The sequence below is a fragment of the Helianthus annuus genome, chromosome 16 (genome assembly GCF_002127325.2).
Source record: "Helianthus annuus cultivar XRQ/B chromosome 16, HanXRQr2.0-SUNRISE, whole genome shotgun sequence".
Taxonomy (NCBI): domain Eukaryota; kingdom Viridiplantae; phylum Streptophyta; class Magnoliopsida; order Asterales; family Asteraceae; genus Helianthus; species Helianthus annuus.
The window spans coordinates 163812587-163819129 of NC_035448.2; the positions used below are offsets into that span (position 1 = coordinate 163812587).

The 6543-nt window shown below is 42.8% G+C and overlaps 1 non-coding gene across 1 annotated transcript; it reads right to left on the bottom strand.

The window, feature by feature from the left end:
- Window positions 1-667: 667 nt before the first annotated feature.
- LOC118488696 lies at window positions 668-773 on the bottom strand. The gene has a single exon (XR_004885240.1). It is a non-coding gene; the product is annotated as a small nucleolar RNA R71 (small nucleolar RNA).
- Window positions 774-6543: the final 5770 nt, after the last annotated feature.

A 6543-nucleotide genomic window follows, 5' to 3' on the forward strand; every position in this document is an offset into this window, starting at 1 on the left:
GGTGATCAAGGGGATTTTGGGTATGTTCAAAGTCAATCTCAAGGGATGGCGAATGTTGGTGGAATGCAACAACAACTTATACCGCAACATATTCGGCCAAGACCACAAGGGCCAACAATCCAACAACCTACTCCATTGCAACAAGTTAGGCCACAACATGTATATCCACAATTTCAAAGGCCAAATCAATACCCACCGATGCCCCAACAACCAATTGCACCACAAGGGCCTATACCAAGACCAATGGGTCCTATTCGTCCAAGGGGTCGATTGGGTGTTCCAAGAAGGCATCTTAGGGAACAAGCAAGGGGAATAGAGGCACATTTCAGGCCAATCATTACTCAAAACCCTTCACCGGTGGTTATCCCTCACAACAACCAAGGGAGAACTTTTGAAGTAAGAACAAACTCGTTGCAAAGTTTACCGAAGTACAAGGGGTTAGCAACGGAGGAGCCGTATTTCCATCTAGAGGCCTATGACTCAATTTGTAACACTTTTGGGAGTCAAGGTTTTTCGGCCGATGAAGTCAAGTTAGTCTTATTTCAGTTTTCTTTGGAGGATAAGGCAAAGAAGTGGTTCTACACTTTGCCTTCGGCATCAATATATACATGGGGGGAGATGCAACAAACCTTTTTGGATGAATTCTACACCGCCCAAAAGACCAATGATGCGCGGAAGGGATTGAGAAGCTTTCAACAACAACACGGTGAGATGTTCCATGAGGCGTTTGAGCGATTTAACATGATGATTAAAAACTGCCCTCATCATGGAATTGAGTTATGGGAGTTGATGAATGCCTTTCATGAGGGGTTGAGTGCCGAAGACGCACGTGATCTCATGTCTATCACCGGAGGGACGTTTGGAACGAATTATGAGAATGAAGATTGGGAGTTTTTGGAAAGCATGGCAACTACATCAAAAAGGAAGGCCCAAGCTTCAAGGAGAGCCCGACCAACCACTAACCGACCACAAGTGCACGCCATAGATGATGGTAATGTTCAAACCACTAATCAAATATATAATGTGTGTGCTTTGTGTAATGAAATAGGTCATGCGGCTGAAAATTGCCAAGGAATGTTGGAAGGGCAATACGAGGAAGTCAATGCGGTTCAAGGTCAAGGTCAAGGAGGAGGTGGTAGGAATTACAACAACATGAATTCCAACACCTACCACCCCGGATTGAGAAACCATCCGAACTTTAGATATGGGAACCCGTCAAATCAAGCGAACCCGAATTTCCAAGGAAGCCAAGGCAATTTTGGTTCACGGCCATCTTACAATAATCAAGGTGGGTACCGAGGCGGGAATAACCAAGGGTATCAAAAACAATACCAAACGGGTCAAGAACAAGGGGGACTTTCGGGTGGAAACGAGGTGATGGAGATGCTAAAGAGCATGCAAATGGAGATGCAAAAACGGAACCAACTGGACGAAGTGCGAATGCAAAAAGACGAGGTTCGTGATAAAAGCATCCAGTCACTAACGACTCAAATGGGGCAATTAGCAACCGATGTGGCGGAACTAAAGAAAGGTAAGGGTCAACTTCCAAGCGACACTAAGGTAAACCCTTCACATGGTTCGTCACGAGGTAATGTTAATATTAACCATGTTAGTGTTCTAAGAAGTGGGAAAGAGTTTAAGGCCAATTTGTCACCCGAATTGGTCGAGGGGGTGGTTGAGGACATCACGGGAATGGAAAGTGATGATGAACTTGCACCGGTTAAACCAAAAGAAACAACTATTAAAAAACCGGGGTTGGGTGAAAGTGAAAAAAGTAAAAATGAAAAGAATGAAAAAATAGAGGGTGAACCGAGTCAAGTTCCATTCCCATCGGCTTTACTTGACCCGGGAAAGAAAAATTTTATTGTGTCAAGGGGTCCTCAAAAAGAGGAAATGTGGGATATGTTCAAACAAGTTAAAATAAATCTCCCACTTCTTGATGCAATAAAACAAGTTCCCGCTTATGCAAAATTCTTAAAAGAATTATGCACACAAAAGAGGCAAAACAAGAAAAAAGTGCCTAAGCGGGTAGATTTGACCGGGCAAGTGAGTGCGGTGTTGAATGGGGAGCTTCCTCCTAAGCTCCAAGATCCGGGCACGCCATTGATTAATGTACAAGTTGGTAATTTTCAAATGGCTAAGGCGTTGCTAGACCTTGGAGCCGGAGTTAGCATTTTACCGGGGGGATTATATGACCAATATGACTTTGGTCCATTAGCAAGGGTGGAGACGACGGTTGTTTTGGCCGATTTGTCTCATAAGTTGACTCGGGGTATGGTTCAAAATGTTATTGTTAAAATTGATGAGTTTTATTACCCGGTGGACTTCTTAGTTTTGGACTACTCATCGGCGGACCCTAAACAACAACAAAACATAATATTGGGTCGGCCATTTTTAAGCACCGCACATGCTATTATCGATTGTAGATTTGGTACGGTTGATATGGCATTTGGAAATCGAAAAATGCGTTTGAATGTTTTTACTAACAATTCTAATGCTAACGGTGTTGATGAGTGTTTTATGGCAGACATAGTAGATGGATGTAACCCGCATGAGTATGAGGAGGATGGATTGGATATTTGCCTGTGTGACTTTTCTGAACAGGTACATGCTTATGCACTACGGGTTGAAGAGGAAGCACAAGATGTGATGGCGATGAAAGAAGGTAGACCACCATGGACTCATCAATTCGAGGGTCTACCGGTGGAAATCAATTCGGGTACAAAACCATCGTTGGAGGAACCACCAAAGTTAGAGCTCAAGGACTTGCCGGGCCACTTGAAGTACGTATTTTTAGGGGATAATGACACTTTGCCGGTCATTATTGCCTCTAATTTGGAAGTGGCACAAGAGCAAGCGTTGATGGAGGTGTTAAAAGCGAACAAGGGTGCTATTGGGTGGACGATCGCCGATCTCAAAGGAATTAGTCCATCCATCGTCATGCACAAAATTATCACAACCGAGGATGCCAAACCGACACGAGAAGCTCAAAGGCGGTTGAACCCGAACCTAAGGGAGGTAGTAAAAAAAGAGGTAATTAAGTGGTTGGATGCGGGAATCATCTATCCGATTTCGGATAGTGCTTGGGTGAGTCCCACCCAAGTTGTGCCTAAGAAGGCCGGCATTCAAGTAGTCAAAGACGAAAGTGGTGAGCAAATTGCCACCCGACCGGTTACCGGATGGCGGGTGTGTATTGACTACCGAAAATTGAATGCCGCCACTTCTAAGGACCATTTCCCGCTACCTTTTATTGACCAAATTATTGAAAAATTGTCGGGACAAAAGTATTATTGCTTCTTAGATGGATATTCGGGTTATAATCAAATTGCCATACACCCGGATGACCAACACAAGACCACCTTCACATGCCCATATGGCACCTTTGCCTTTAGGCGAATGCCATTTGGTTTGTGTAATGCTCCGGCAACTTTTCAACGATGTATGATGAGTATTTTCTCGGACATGGTTGGAGAGTCGCTCGAAGTATTCATGGATGATTTCTCCATTTTTGGCACTACTTTTGATGATTGTCTCAACGAATTGCAAAAGGTTTTAAAAAGGTGCGTTGAGAAAAATTTAGTGCTAAGTTGGGAGAAAAGTCATTTCATGGTGCAAGAGGGCATTGTGTTGGGACATGTGATTTCGGAAAGAGGGATGGAGGTGGATAAGGCAAAGATACGAGTAATTTCATCGTTGCCACCTCCTAAAAATGTTAAGGGTGTACGGTCATTCTTGGGACATGCGGGTTTTTATCGACGTTTCATTAAGGGTTTTAGTGTTATCACCAAACCCTTATGCAATTTGTTATTAAAAGATGTCCCGTTTGACTTTACTAATGAGTGCATGCAAGCTTTTACTGTTTTGAAGGAACATTTGGTCAAAGCACCTATCTTGCAACCACCTGACTGGTCAAAGCCGTTCGAGATAATGTGTGATGCAAGCGATACTACTATTGGTGCAGTTTTGGGTCAACGGGTTGACAAGAAGCCGGTGGTTATTTACTATGCAAGCAAAACTTTATCCGAAGCGCAACTTAACTACACCACAACCGAGAAGGAGTTACTAGCAGTGGTGTATGCTTTGGATAAGTTTCGCTCGTATATTTGGGGAAGCAAGGTAGTGGTTTACTCGGATCATAGTGCGGTTCGGTACTTGATGGAGAAAAAGGATGCAAAGCCGCGATTGATTCGGTGGGTCTTATTGTTACAAGAGTTTGATCTTGAGATCCGAGACAAAAAGGGATGTGAGAATGTCGTCGCGGATCATTTGTCCCGAATCCCGTTGGAAGGTGTAGATGATGCAAGTGAAATCAATGAACGGTTCCCCGATGAACAATTGTTGGCCGTTTCTACTTATGTTGCCCCTTGGTATGCTCATTATGTTAACTATTTGGCCAAGGGTGCGATTCCAAATCATTGGACTAAGAAGAGACGACAACAGTTTTCTAGTCAAGTGAAGCAATATATATGGGACGAACCCGACTTGTTCAAAATCGGGGCCGATCAAGTGATAAGAAGATGTGTTCCCGAAACGGAAGTTTTAGAGATATTGACCCATGCTCATTCATCCGCATGTGGGGGCCATTTTAGTGGGAATAAGACAGGCTATCGGGTGTTATCGAGTGGGTTTTATTGGCCCACGATTTTCAAGGATGCTCGTGAGTATGCCCGAAATTGCATCAATTGTCAAAGAATGGGAAGCATTTCGAAACGTGATGAAATGCCGTTGCAACCAATTTTGGTAGTAGAGGTATTTGATGTTTGGGGAATAGACTTCATGGGTCCTTTCCCAAACTCAAATGGGTTTTTATACATATTGGTTGCGGTTGATTATGTGTCGAAATGGATTGAAGCTATTGCCACAAGGACCAACGATCATTCCGTTGTATGTAAGTTTGTGCAATCCAACATTTTTTTCTCGTTTCGGTGTACCTCAGGTGATAATAAGTGATGGTGGTTCACATTTCAAAAATTTCAATTTTGGAAAGTTGTTAAGGAGATATAGTGTGAATCACCGTGTGGCTACACCGTACCACCCGCAAACAAGTGGTCAAGTGGAGGTATCTAACCGGCAAATCAAAGAAATTCTAATGAAGACAGTTAGAACGGATAGGAAAGATTGGTCAAGCAAGCTTGATGATGCATTGTGGGCATATCGCACGGCTTTCAAAACCCCACTTGATACCACTCCATATCGAATGGTTTACGGGAAAGGATGTCATTTGCCTATGGAGTTGGCACATAGGGCATATTGGGCAATTAAAACAGTGAATGCGGACTATGATGAAGCGGGTCGGGCGAGGAAGCTTCAACTGAATGAAATTGAAGAGATAAGGGACCAAGCGTATGAGTGTGCATCCGCATACAAAGACAAACTTAAAAAGGTTCATGATGCGAAGATAAAGAAGAAGAACTTTGAAGTGGGTCAAAAAGTGTGGTTATACAATTCAAGGTTGAAAATGTTCGCGGGGAAACTCAAGAGCAAGTGGATGGGCCCTTATGTTGTCCGACGAGTGGGAAGGTTCGGAGATGTTGACATTCAAGACGAGCGAACATTGAAACAACAAACGGTGAACGGTCACCGGTTAAAGCCGTATTTGGATGGCAATGACATCAACAACTTGGAGCTTGACAAAGCGGGCTACATCCTACGCCCGGTTGAGGAGGAGCAATCATAAGAGGCCCAGGTTTGGTGATAGTGTACATAGTAGTTGTGTTTTGTTTCGTTTGTATAGTTGCATAATTGCCATAGTTACTCGAAGTCCGTGTTCGAAACAAGTGTGGGGAAGTTCGGGTCGCGAATTGTTCTTACATCGTGTTGAGGACAACACGGGATTTTTGAGGGGGTAGGGTGATTTTTCCAAGTTTTTGAAATAATTAAAAAAAAAAAAAACATTAAAAAATCGAAAAATTTACAAAAATCTAAAAAAAATTGGTCAAGACTTATGAAAAAGTGAATGCCAGCGATTACCGTAAATTACGGTAATGCCGTAATTTACGGTGATGTTGAAAAATTGTTTTTTTTTACGGTACAAACCTACTGGATTACGGGAAGAATTGGCATTCAGAGTTTACCGTAAATTACGGTAATGCCGTAATTTACGGCGGTGAATAAGATGGTTGGGGTTTACGGTGGAAACAGCCTGAATTACGGTGCATATTTGACATCCAGGTCTCACCGTAATTTACGGTGAGACCGTAAATTACGGTACGCGATAAAATGGTCTCCGTCGGTTCGTTTCCATTCATACATAAAAAAAAAATAAAATAAAATAATAAAATCGCAAACAAACAAGCATATTCACGTGCATTAACCCTATCCACCCATTTTCTCTTCACCTTTCCACCAACTTCTTCTTCTCCAAGAACCCACATCCTTCTTCTTCTTCCACCTTCTTTTCTTCATAAAACCCTCAATCCTTGCTCAAATCAAGTGAGGTTTTGGTCTAAATCGACTAATTTTTCACAAGCTTTGTGATTGTGAGGAGGAATTTCAGAGAAAACGCGGTTTTGGGGTCAAAGTTTGAAACCCTAATTCGAGACA